This window comes from Arachis hypogaea, chromosome 3 (genome assembly GCF_003086295.3).
Source record: "Arachis hypogaea cultivar Tifrunner chromosome 3, arahy.Tifrunner.gnm2.J5K5, whole genome shotgun sequence".
Lineage (NCBI taxonomy): Eukaryota > Viridiplantae > Streptophyta > Magnoliopsida > Fabales > Fabaceae > Arachis > Arachis hypogaea.
This window is the reverse complement of record NC_092038.1, coordinates 55,890,320-55,903,791: the sequence shown is the minus strand read 5'-3', so window position 1 is coordinate 55,903,791 and position 13,472 is coordinate 55,890,320. Positions and strand designations below refer to the sequence as shown.

The 13,472-nt window shown below is 40.8% G+C and overlaps 1 non-coding gene across 1 annotated transcript; it reads left to right on the top strand.

Moving 5' to 3' along the window:
• The first annotated feature begins 12,678 nt into the window (after nt 1-12,678).
• On the top strand, nt 12,679-12,782 carry LOC112792963 (small nucleolar RNA R71). Its single transcript, XR_003197679.1, has one exon. It is a non-coding gene; the product is annotated as a small nucleolar RNA R71 (small nucleolar RNA).
• Nucleotides 12,783-13,472: the final 690 nt, after the last annotated feature.

The window sequence follows — 13,472 nt, the reverse complement described above, 5'->3', positions numbered from 1 at the left end:
AGTGACTTTGGAGCGGTTGTTGGTAGGCAGTATGGAATGCCTAATAAAATCCAGCCAGCCTCTAGCAATTGGTTTGAGATCCCCTCTCTTGAGTTGATTTGGAACATCTTTTGTGCTGGTTGTCCACTTGGTTCCAGGGATGCATATGTCCTCTAGAATTTGGTCCACACACTTATCATCACATACCATTCTCCTATTAAAAGATTCTGGATCATCTTGTAGTTGAGGTAGCTTGAAGACCTCTCTTATTTTGTCAAGGTGGAAGTGAATCATCTTCCCTCTGACCATGGTTCGAAAGGTATAGAAAGCGGTTCCAATCATTCTCTGCCTCTCTGTTTGCCACAGATTTGAGTAGAATTACTGAACCATGTTTCTACCCACTTTTGTCGCAGGATTAGCTAGAATTTCCCAGCCTCTGTTTTGAATTTGCTCTTGGATCTCCGGATGTTCGTCTTTTTTCAGATCAAATTTTACTTCCGAGATCACTGACCTTAGACCCATTATTTTGTAGTAAGGGTCCGAATGTTCCTTGGTTAAGAACCTCTCTTGATTCCAAAGTGGTCTTGGATTATTCTCTTTCTTGCCTCTTGAAGTGGTTTGTTTTCCCTTAGGAGCCATGATCTTAGTGAGTTTTAGCTCAGTGATCACGCAAAACACACCAAACTTAGAGGTTTTCTTGTCCTCAAGCAAAAGAAAGGAAAGGAGAGGAAAAGGAGGAGAGCCAAATTCGAATTATGGAGGAGAGTGGGTGGGCTAATGTGAATTTAAAAGGGAGGGGTGGGTTCAAAAATTTTTTGAAAAAGATATGATAGAAGATATGATTTGTAAAAAGATAATTATGATATGCAAAAGATGTAATTTTTAAAATAAGATAAGAGAGTGTTTTGAAAAAGATAAATCTAAATTTGAAAATATATTAAAAAGATATATGAATTTTTAAAATAAGTCTTGTTTTGGGCGTTTAACGCCCAGCTAGGTGCCCAGGCTAGCGTTAAACGCCAGAAAGTCTTTATCACTAGGCGTTTTTCTAAACGCCCAGGATGCTGTAGTTCTGGCGTTAAACGCCCAGAATGGCACCCATTCTGGCGTTTAACGCCCAGAAGTTGCTTGTTTTGGGCGTTTAACGCACAACCAGGGTTAAACGCCAGAAAGTGCCTCTTACTGGCATTTTCATGCCAGTGAGCTTCTTTTCTCTGCTCTGAATCCTTCTGTAACTATGTGAACTCCTGTAAATGAGAATTAGTTCTGATGATAACTTATTAAACTCCTATAATTATTATTGAAATAACAAATAAACTACAGTAATGGCTGGGTTGCCTCCCAACAAGCGCTTCTTTATTATCTTTAGCTGGACCTTACTAAGCTTTAATCTAGTATCAGTTTTGAGCATTCTTGCTCAAAATTGCTTTCAAGATAATGTTTGACTCTTTGTCCATTAACAATGAACTTTTTGTCAGAATCAGTATCCTGAAGCTCTACATATCCATATGGTGACACGCTTGTAATCACATATGGTCCTCTCCACCGGGATTTTAGTTTCCCAGGGAATAGCCTGAGCCTAGAGTTAAACAGCAGAACCTTTTGTCCTAGCTCAAAGATTTTGGATGACAGGTTCTTATCATGACATCTCTTTGCTTTTTCCTTATAAATTTTGGCATTTTCAAAAGCATTAAGTCTGAATTCCTCTAGCTCATTCAGTTGGAGCAATCTTTTCTCTCTAGCTAATTTGGCATCAAGGTTTAGGAATCTGGTTGCCCAGTAGGCTTTATGCTCCAATTCCACAGGCAAGTGACAGGCCTTCCCATACACAAGCTGGTATGGAGAGGTTCCTATAGGAGTCTTGAATGCTGTTCTGTATGTCCATAGAGCATCATCCAAGCTCTTTGCGTAATCCTTTCTACGGGCAATTACAGTCCGTTCCAGGATTCTTTTTAGTTCTCTATTAGAGACTTCAGCTTGCCCATTGGTCTGTGGATGATATGGAGTTGCCACCTTGTGGCTAATTTCATATCAGACCATGGCAGTATAAAGCTATTTATTGCAGAAATGAGTGCCTCCATCACTGATCAGTGCTCTATGGACACCAAATCTGCTAAAGATATGTTTCTAGAGAAACTTTAGTACTGTCTTATTTTCGTTAGTGGGTGTTGCAATTGCCTCCACCCATTTAGATACATAGTCTACTGCCACGAGAATGTAAGTGTTTGAGTATGATGGTGGGAAAGGACCCATGAAGTCAATACCCCATACATCAAACAACTCAATCTCTAAGATTCCCTATTGAGGCATGGCATAACCATGAGGCAGATTACCAGCTCGTTGGGAACTGTCATAGTTATGTACAAACTCTCGGGAGTCTCTATAGATTGTAGGCCAGTAGAAGCCACATTGGAGAACTTTGGTGGCTGTTCGCTCACCTCCAAAATGTCCTCCATATTGTGAACCATGGCAATGCCATAGGATCTTCTGCGCCTCTTCTCTAGGCACGCACCTACGGATTAGTCCGTTTGTGCATCTCTTGAAGAGATATGGTTTATCCCACAAGTAGTACTTCACATCAGAAAGCAGTTTTTTCTTTTGTTGTTTGCTGAACTCCTTGGGAATGAACCTTGCAGCTTTATAGTTTGCGATGTCTGCAAACCATGGCACCTCCTGAATGGTAAAGAGTTGCTCATTCGAAAAGGTTTCAGAGATCTCAGTGAGGGGTAGAGACATCCTTTCTACTGGTTCTATCCGGGACAGGTGATCTGCTACTTGATTCTCTGTCCCTTTTCTCTCTCTTATTTCTATATCAAACTCTTGCAGAAGCAACACCCATCTTATGAGCCTGGGTTTTGAATCCTACTTTGTAAGTATATATTTAAGAGCAGCATGGTCAGTGTACACAATCACTTTTGATCCTACCAAATAGGATCTGAAATTGTCAATGGCATAAACCACTGCAAGCAATTCCTTTTCTGTGGTTGTGTAATTTTTCTGCACGTTATTTAGAACACGGCTAGCGTAGTAAATGACGTGCAGAAGCTTGTCATGCCTCTGTCCTAATATTGCACCAATGGTATGGTCACTGGCATCACACATTAGTTCAAATGGTAATATCTAGTTCGGTGCAGAAATGACAGGCGCTGTGACCAGCTTAGCCTTCAGAGTCTCAAAGGCTTGCAAAAACTCTGTGTCAAAGACAAATGGTGTATCAGTAGCTAGCAGGTTACTCAGAGGTTTTGTGATTTTTGAAAAATCCTTTATAAACCTCCTGTAGAATCCTGCATGTCCCAGAAAATTTCTAATTACCTTAGCATTGGTGGGGGGTGGTAATTTTTCGATTACCTCCACCTTAGCTTGATCCACCTCTATGCCTTTGTTCAAAATTTTGTGCCCAAGGACAATTCCTTCACTCACCATAAAGTGACATTTCTCCCAGTTTAAAACCAGGTTGGTCTCTTGGCACCTTTTCAGACCAAGTGCTAGATGGTCAAGACAGGAGCTGAATGAATCTCCAAATACTGAGAAGTCGTCCATGAAGACTTCCAGAAATTTTTCCACCATATCAGAGAAAATAGAGAGCATGCATCTCTGAAAGATTGCTGGTGCATTACACAGACCAAATGGCATCCTTCTGTGGGCAAATACTCCAGATGGACATGTGAATGTTGTTTTCTCTTGATCTTAGGGATCTATTGCAATCTGGTTGTAGCCTGAGTAGCCATCCAGAAAGTAATAATAGTCATGACTTGCTAGCCTTTCTAGCATTTGGTCTATGAAGGGTAAAGGAAAATGATCCTTTCTGGTGGCTATATTGAGTCTTCTGTAGTCAATACACATACGCCACCCAGGGGCTATCAGAAATGGGATAAATAATCCCAGCCTCTAGTAATTTAGTGACCTCTTTCTGCACCACCTCCTTCATGGCTGGATTCAGCTGCCTTTGTGGTTGAACCACTGGTTTGGCATTATCCTCCAGTAGGATCTTGTGCATGCATCTGGCTGGGCTAATGCCCTTGAGATCACTAATGGGCCACCCAAGAGCTGTCTTGTGTGTTCTGAGCACCTGAATTAGTGCTTTCTCTTCTTGTGGCTCTAAGGTAGAGCTTATGATTATAGGAAAAGTTTCACCTTCTCCCAAAAATGCATATTTTAGGGATGGTGGTAGTGGTTTGAGCTCGGGTTTAGGAGGTTTCTCCTCTTCCCGAGGAATTTTCAGAGATTCTTGTATTTTCTCTGGTTCCTCCAGATCTGGCTGAACATCTTTAAAGATATCCTCTAGCTCTGATTCGAGACTCTCAGCCATATTGATCTCCTATACCAAGGAATCAATAATATCAATACACATGCAGTCTTTTGATGTGTCTGGGTGTTTCATTGCTTCAATAGCATTCAGCCTAAACTCATCCTCATTGACTCAGGGTTACTTTCCCTTTTTGGATGTCAATGAGGGTTCGTCTAGTTGCTAGGAAAGGTCTTCCTAGAATGAGAGTTGCACTCTTGTGCTCTTCCGTTTCCAGCACTACAAAATCAGTGGGAAAAGCGAATGGCCCAACTGTGACAATCATATCTTCAATCACGCCTGATGGGTATTTAATGGAGCCATCAGCAAGTTGAAGACATATCCTGGTTGGTTTGACCTTTTCAATCAAGCCAAGCTTTCTGATAGTGGATGCAGGGATTAGATTGATACTTGCCCCAAGATCACATAGAGCTGTCTTAGTACAGGTTCCCTCTAATGTGCATGGTATCATAAAGCTTCTAGGATCCTTAAGCTTCTCTGGTGAGCTCTTTAAAATGATTGCACTGCATTCTTAAGTGAGAAAAACTTTTTCAATTTCTCTCCAATCCTTCTTATGACTTAAGATCTCTTTCATGAACTTAGCATAAGTGGGTATTTGCTCAAGAGTTCTGAGATAGTCTGCAAAGTGGGCAAATTGTATTCTTCAACCTTGGTTGCTGCATGTTTATTTCCTACAGAGGTAGGTTGAGAAGCCTTCTTGAGGGAGTTATTATCAGCACTTTCAAGTGTCTGACTCCTCATAGGCGATTGAACGCCAGGATTGGGGGCTGGATTGGCGTTTAACACCAGATTCCCTCCCCTTTCTGGTGTTTGAACGCCAGAACTGAACATGGTTTGGGTGTTTAATGCCACTTTTTCTCCCTTTTCTGGCGTTTGAACGCCAGCACTGGGCGTCCACTGGGCGTTTAACTCCAGTTTTTCACCCTTTTCTGGTGTTTGAACGCCATAATCATTCCTCTCTGGGATCTTACTGTCCTCAGAGGGATATTGTGTAGCAGTCTTCTCATCCTCTATTATTTGTTCTTTTCTTGGCTTTCTGCTGCTTTGAGCTGAGGTATTCAATGTTTTTCCACTCCTTAATTGAACTGCTTGGCACTCTTCTATTATCTGTTTTGATAACTGCCATCTTGTTTAGTCAAGTTGTGCTTCCATGTTCTTGTTAGCATCCTTAGTGTCTTGTAACATCTCTTTATATTCTGCCAACTATTCTGTCAGATAACATAAATGCTGATTGATTTCAGCAACTTGTTCCAGAGGACTAAGTTCAGTGGATACTGCCTTAGCCTCTTCTTTTATGGAGGACTCACTACTCAAGTACAGATGCTGATTTTTAGCAACTGTATCAATGAGCTCTTGAGCCTTTTCAATTGTTTTTTTCATGTGTATAGATCCACCAACTAAGTGGTCTTGATATATCTGGGCTTTTGCTGTAAGTCCGTAGTAGAAGATGTCTAACTGCACCCATTCTAAAAACATTTCAGAGGGGGCATTTCCTTAGCATCTCTCTGTACCTCTCCCACGTGTTGTAAAGGGATTCATTATCCTCTTGTTTAAAGCCTTGGATGTCCAGCCTTAGTTGTGTCATCCTCTTGGGAGGGAAATATTGATTCAGGAATTTGTCTGACAACTGTTTCTATGTTCTTAGGCTAGCTTTAGGTTGGTTATTTAACCACCTCTTAGCTTGGTCTTTTACAGCAAATGGAAATAGTAATAATCTGTAGACATCCTGATCTACTTCTTTATCATGTACTGTGTCAGCAATTTGTAAGAACTGTGCCAGAAACTCAGTTGGTTCTTCTTGTGGAAGACCGGAATACTGGCAAATTTGCTACATGGTGCACGAAATTATGATCATCAACAATTGTGCCAAAAACTTGGTAGCGCTCTCAAACGTGAATCACACTTAGTCACAACTCCGCACAACTAACCAGCAAGTGCACTGGGTCGTCCAAGTAATGCCTTACGTGAGTAAGGGTCGATCCCACAGAAATTGTTGGTATGAAGCAAGCTATGGTCATCTTGTAAATCTCAGTTAGGCGGATAATAAATGGTTATAGAGTTTTCGAATAATAATAATAAATAAACAGAAAATAAAGATAGAAATATTTATGTAGATCATCAACGGGAATTTGAGATAGGCGTATGAAGATGTTGTGCTCCTTCTGAATCTATGCTTTCCTACTACCTTCATCCAATCCTTCTTACTCCTTTCCATGGCAAGCTGTATGTAGGGCATCACCGTTGTCAATGGCTACATCCCATCCTCTCAGTGAAAAAGGTCCAAATGCTCTATTACGGCACGGCTAATCATCTGTCGGTTCTCGATCATGTTGGAATAGAATCCTTTGATTCTTTTGGGTTTGTCATGACACCTAACAATCGTGAGTTTGAAGCTAGTCACAGTCATTCAATCCCTGAATCCTACTCGGAATACCACAGACAAGGTTTAGACTTTCTGAATTCTCATGAATGCCGCCATCAATCTAGCTTATACCACAAAGATTCTGATTAAGGAATCCAAGAGATATACGCCCGGTCTAAAGTAGAACGGAAGTGGTTGTCAGTCACGCGTTCATAGGTGAGAATGATGATGAGTGTCACAGATCATCACATTCATCATGTTAAAGTGCAACAAATATCTTAGAATAGGAATAAGCTGAATTGAATAGAAAATAGTAGTAATTGCATTAAAACTTGAGGTACAGCAGAGCTCCACACCCTTAATCTATGGTGTGTAGAAACTCCACCGTTGAAAATACATAAGTAATGAAGGTTCAGGCATGGCCGAATGGCCGGCCCCCAAAACATAATCACAGGATCAAAAATACAATCCAGGATCCAGGATCGGTCAAAAGACGTCTAATACAATAGTAAAATGTCCTATTTATACTAGACTAGCTACTAGGGTTTACAGAAGTAAGTAATTGATGCAGAAATCCACTTTCGGGGCCCACTTGGTGTGTGCTTGGGCTGAGCTTGAACTTTACACGTGCAGAGGCTTCTCTTGGAGTTGAACGCCAAGTTGTAACGTGTTTTTGGCGTTCAACTCTGGTTCGTGACGTGTTTCTAGCGTTTGACTCTAGAATGCAGCATGGAACTGTTGTTGAGCGCCAATTTACGTCATCTAATCACGAATAAAGTATGGACTATTATATATTGCTGGAAAGCTCTGGATGTCTACCTTCCACCGCCGTTGAGAGCGCGCCATTTGGAGTTCTGCAGATCCAGAAAATTCATTTCGAGTGCAGGGAGGTCAGAATCCAACAGCATCAGCAGTCCTTTGTCAGCCTTTTATCGGAGTTTTGCTCAGGTCCCTCAATTTCAGTTAGAATTTACCTGAAATCACAGAAAAACACACAAACTCATAGTAAAGTCCAGAAATGTGAATTTAGCATAAAAACTAATGAAAATATCCCTAAAAATAGCTAGATTATACTAAAAACTATCTAAAGATAATGCCAAAAAGCGTATAAATTATCCGCTCATCACAACACCAAACTTAAATTGTTGCTTGTCCCCAAGCAACTAAAAATCAATTAGGATAAAAAAAGAGAATATACTATAAATCCCAAAATATCAATGAATATTAATTCTAATTAGATGAGTGGGACTTGTAGCTTTTTGCTTCTGACAGTTTTGGCATCTCACTTTCTCCTTTGAAGTTTAGAATGATTGGTATCTATAGGAACTTAGAATTTCAGATAGTGTTATTGATTCTCCTAGTTAAGTATGTTGATTCTTGAACATAGCTACTTTTATGAGTCTTGGCCGTGGCCCTAAGCACTTTGTTTTCTAGTATTACCACCGGATACATAAATGTCATAGACACATAGCTGGGTGAACCTTTTCAGATTGTGACTCAGCTTTGCTAAAGTCCCCAATTAGAGGTGTCCAGAGTTCTTAAGCACACTCTTTTTGTTTTGGATCACGACTTCAACCACTCAGTCTCAAGCTTTTTTACTTGGACTTGCATGCCACAAGCACATGGTTAGGGACAGCTTGATTTAGCCGCTTAGGCCTGGATTTTATTTCCTTAAGCCCTTCTATCCATTGATGCTGAAAGCCTTGGATCCTTTTTACCCTTGCCTTTTGTTTTTAAGAGGCTATTGGCTTTTTCTGCTTTGCTTTTTCTTTTTCTTCTTTTTTTTTGCAAGCTTTTGCTTTTTCACTGCTTTTTCTTGCTTCAAGAATCAATTTTCATGATTTTTCAGATTGTCAATAACATTCTCTTTATTCATCATTCTTTCAAGAGCCAACAATTTTAACATTCATAAACAACAAGATCAAAATTATGCACTGTTCAAGCATTCATTCAGAAAACAAAAGTATTGTCACCACATCAATATAATTAAACTAAATTCAAGGATAATTTCGAAATTTATGTACTTCTTGTTCTTATGAATTAGAAACATTTTTCATTTAAGAGAGGTGAAGGATTTATGGAATTATTCATAGCCTTAAGACAAAGTTACTACATACTAATGATCATGAAGTAGAGACACAAAACATATACACACATATAGCATAGAAAACGAAAAACAGAAAAAATAAGAACAAGGAATGAGTCCACCTTAGTGATGGTGGCGCTTTCTTCTTGAAGAACCAATGATGTCCTTGAGTTCTTCTATGTCTCTTCCTTGCCTTTGTTGCTCCTCCCTCATTGCTCTTTGATCTTCTCTAATTTCATGGAGAATGATGGAGTGCCCTTGATGTTCCACCCTTAATTGATCCATATTGTAACTCAAGTCTTCTAGAGAAGTGTTGAGTTGTTCCCAATAGTTGTTGGGAGGAAAGTGCATCCCTTGAGGCATCTTTGGGATTTCTTGGTGATGAGCTTCCTCATACGTCTCTTGGGTTCCATGAGTGGGCTCTCTTTTTTGCTCCATCCTTTTCTTAGTGATGGGCTTGTCCTCCTCAATGGGGATGTCTCCTTTTATGATGACTCCAGTTGAGTAACATAGATGGCAAATAAGATGAGGAAAAGCTAGCCTTGCCAAGGTAGAGGGCTTTTCGGCTATTTTGTAGAATTCAAGGGAGATGACTTCATAAACTTCTACTTCCTCTCCATTCATGATGCTATGAATCATGATGGCCCGATCCACAGTAACTTCAGATCGGTTACTAGTGGGGATGATGGAGCGTTGGATGAACTCCAACCATCCTCTAGCCACAGGCTTGAGGTCCAGTCTTCTTAATTGAACCGGCTTGCCTTTGGAGTCTCTTTTCCATTTAGCTCCTTCAACACATATGTCCATAAGGACTTGGTCCAACCTTTGATCAACGTTGACCCTTCTTGTGTAGTGGTGTGCATCTCCTTGTATCATGGGCAAGTTGAATGCCAACCTCACATTTTCTGGACTAAAATCTAAGTATTTTCCACGTACTATTGTAAGATAGTTCTTTGGATTCGGGTTCATACGTTGATCATGGTTCCTAGTGATCCATGCATTGGCATAGAACTCTTGAACCATCAAGATGCTGACTTGTTGAATGGGGTTGGTCAGAACTTCCCAACTTCTTCTTTGGATCTCATGTCGGATCTCCAAAAACTCATTTTTCTTGAGATTGAAAGGGACCTCAGGGATCACCTTCTTCTTAGCCACAACATCATAGAAGTGGTCTTGATGGGATTTGGAGATGAATCTCTCCATCTCCCATGACTCGGAGGTGGAAGCTTTTGTCTTCCCTTTCCCTTTTCTAGAGGTTTCTCTGGCCTTAGGTGCCATTAATGGTTATGAAAAAACAAAAAGCTATGCTTTTACCACACCAAACTTAAAATATTGCTCGCTCTCGAGCAAGAGAAGAAAGAATAGATGATGAAGAAGAAGATATGGAGGAGAGGGAGAGAAGGTTGTATTTCGGCTAAGGTGGAGAAGAGAGGGTTATGTTGTGTGAAAATGAAGAAGAATGGAGGGGTATTTATAGTGGAGGGAGAGGGGTTAAGGTTCGGCCATATTGGGTGGGTTGGGTGGGAAAGTGATTTTGAATTTTGAAGGTAGGTGGGGTTTATGGGGAAGAGTGGAAGGATGTGAGTGGTGAAGGGGGGTAATTCGAAAGAGAGATTGAGGTGATTGGTGAAGGGTTTTTGGGGAGGAGTGTTTGGGGAAGAGAGGATGAATGTAAAGAAGAGGAGAGAGGGTAAGTTGAGGTAGGTGGGGATCCTGTGGGGTACACAGATCCTGAGGTATCAAGGATTTACATCCCTGCACCAATTAGGCATGTAAAATGCCTTTGCATACAATTCTGGTGTTTAAACGCCGAAGTGATGCTTATGTTAGGCGTTCAACGCCCAACTGCAGCATGTTTCTGGCGTTGAACGCCAGTTCCATGCTTGTTTATGGCGTTCAGCGCCAGCTCTCCTCAGGGTATATTCCTGGCGTTCAAATGCCAGGATGCTGCTTGTTTCTGGCGTTCAACGCCAGATCCATGCTTTGTTCTGGCGTTGAACGCCAACCAGATGCTCTTTACTGGCGTTTGAATGCCAGTAAGTCCTTCCTCCAGGGTGTGATTTTTCTTCTGCTATTTTTGATTCTGTTTTTAATTTTAGTATTTTTTTTCGTGACTCCACATGATCATGAACCTAATAAAACATAAAAGAACAATGAAAATAAAATAAAATTAGATAAATAAAAATTGGGTTGCCTCCCAATAAGCGCTTCTTTAATGTCAATAGCTTGACAGTGGGCTCTCATGGAGCCACACAGGTGATCAGGTTAATGTTGTAGACTCCCAACACCAAACCTAGAGTTTGGATGTGGGGATTCAACACCAAACTTAGAGTTTGGCTGTGGCCTCTCAACACCAAACTTAGAGCTTGATTGTGGGGGCTTTGTTTGACTCTGTACTGAGAGAAGCTCTTCATGCTTCCTCACCATGTATACAGAAGAATACCCTTGGGTCTTAAACACAAGGTAGTCCCCATTCAATTGAAGGACTAATTCTCCTCTGTTAACATTTATCACAGCTCCTGCTGTGGCTAGGAAAGGTCTTCCAAGGATGATGCATTCATCCTCCTCTTTCCTAGTGTCTAAGATTATGAAATCAGCAGGGATGTAAAGGCCTTCAACCTTTACCAACATGTCCTCTACCAATCCATAAGCTTGTCTTACTGACTTGTCTGCCATTTGTAGTGAAAATATGGCAGGCTGTACCTCAATGATCCCCGCTTCTCCATTACAGAGTGTGGCATAAGATTTATGCCTGACCTTAGGTCACACAGAGCCTTTTCAAAGGTCATGGTGCCTATGGTACAGGGTATTAAGAATTTACCAGGATCTTGTTTCTTTTGAGGTAAAGTTTGCTGAACCCATGTATCTAGTTCACTAATGAGAAAAGGAGGTTCATCTTCCCAAGTCTCATTACCAAATAACTTGGCATTCAGCTTCGTGATAGCTCCTAGATATTGAGCAACTTGCTCTCCAGTTACATCTTCATCCTCTTTAGAGGAAGAATAGTTTTCAGAGCTCATGAATGGCAGAAGGAGGTTTAATGGAATCTCTATGGTCTCTATATGAGCCTCATATTCCTTTGGGTCCTCAATAAGGAACTCCTTCTTGGTTGGGAGACGTCCCATGAGGTCTTCCTCATTGGGATTCACGTTCTCCCCTTCCTCCTTGCATTCGGCCATATTGACTATATCAATGGCCTTGCACTCTCTCTTTGGATTCTCTTCAGTATTGCTTGGGAGAGTACTAGGAGGAGTTTCAGTGATTTTCTTACTCAGCTGGCCCACTTGTGCCTCCAGATTTCTAATAGAGGACCTTGTTTCACTCATGAAACTTAAAGTAGCCTTAGACAGATCAGAGACCAAGTTTGCTAAGTTAGAGGTGCTCTATTCAGAATTCTCTGTCTGTTGCTGAGAAGATGATGGATAAGGCTTGATATTGCTGAGCCTATTTCTTCCACCATTATTAAAGCCTTGTTGAGGCTTTTGTTGATCCTTCCATGAGAAGTTTGGATGATTTCTCCATGATGAATTATAGGTGTTTCCATAAGGTTCACCCATATAATTTACCTCGGCTGTTGCAAGGTTCTCAAGATCATAAGCTTCTTCTTCAAAAGATGCCTCTTTAGTACTGTTGGATGCATTTTGCCATTCATTCAGACTTTGAGAAATCATGTTGACTTGCTGAGTCAACATTTTGCTCTGAGCCAATATAGCATTCAGAGCATCAATTTCAAGAACTCCCTTTCTTTGAGGCATCCCATTATTCACGGAATTCCTCTCAGAAGTGTACATAAACTGGTTATTTGCAACCATGTCAATAAGTTCTTGAGCCTTTGCAGGCGTTTTCTTTAGGTGAATGGATCCACCTGCAGAATGGTCCAGTGACATCTTAGAGAACTCAGATAGACCATAATAGAATATATCTAACATGGTCCATTCTAAAAACATGTCAGAAGGACATCTTTTGGTCATCTGCTTGTATCTTTTCCAAGCTTCATAGAAGGATTCACCATCTTTTTGTTTGAAGGTCTGAACATCCACTCTAAGCTTGCTCAGCTTTTGAGGAGGAAAGAACTTAGCCAAGAAGGTCGTGACCAGCTTATCCAGGAGTCTAGGCTATCTTTAGGTTGATAGTCCAACCATGCTCTAGCTCTGTCTCTTACAACAAAAGGGAAAAACATGAGCCTGTAGACTTCAGGATCTACTCCATTAGTCTTAACAGTCTCACATATCTGCAAGAACTCAGTTAAAAACTGGTAGGGATCTTCTGATGAAAGTCCATGAAACTTGCAGTTTTGTTGCATTAGAGCAACTAATTGAGGTTTCAACTCAAAATTGTTTGCTCCGATGGCAGGAATTGAGATGCTTCTTCCATCAAACATGGAAGTAGGTGCAGTATAATCACCAAGCATCCTTCTTGCATTATTGTTGTTGGGTTCGGCTGCCATCTCCTTTTCTTGTTCGAAAATTTCAGCAAGGTTGTCTCTGGATTGTTGTAATTTCGCTTCTCTTACTTTCCTCTTCAGAGTCCTTTCAGGTTCTGGATCAGCTTCAACAAGAATGCCTTTTTCCTTGTTCCTACTCATATGAGAAAGAAGAGAACAGAAAAGGAAGAGGAATCCTCTATGTCACAGTAAAGAGGTTCCTTATTATTAGTAAAAGAAGAAAGGGAATAAAGAAAGGAGAATCCAAACACAAGGGTGAGGATAAGGGCAGTGATTTGAGATGAAGAGAAGTGTT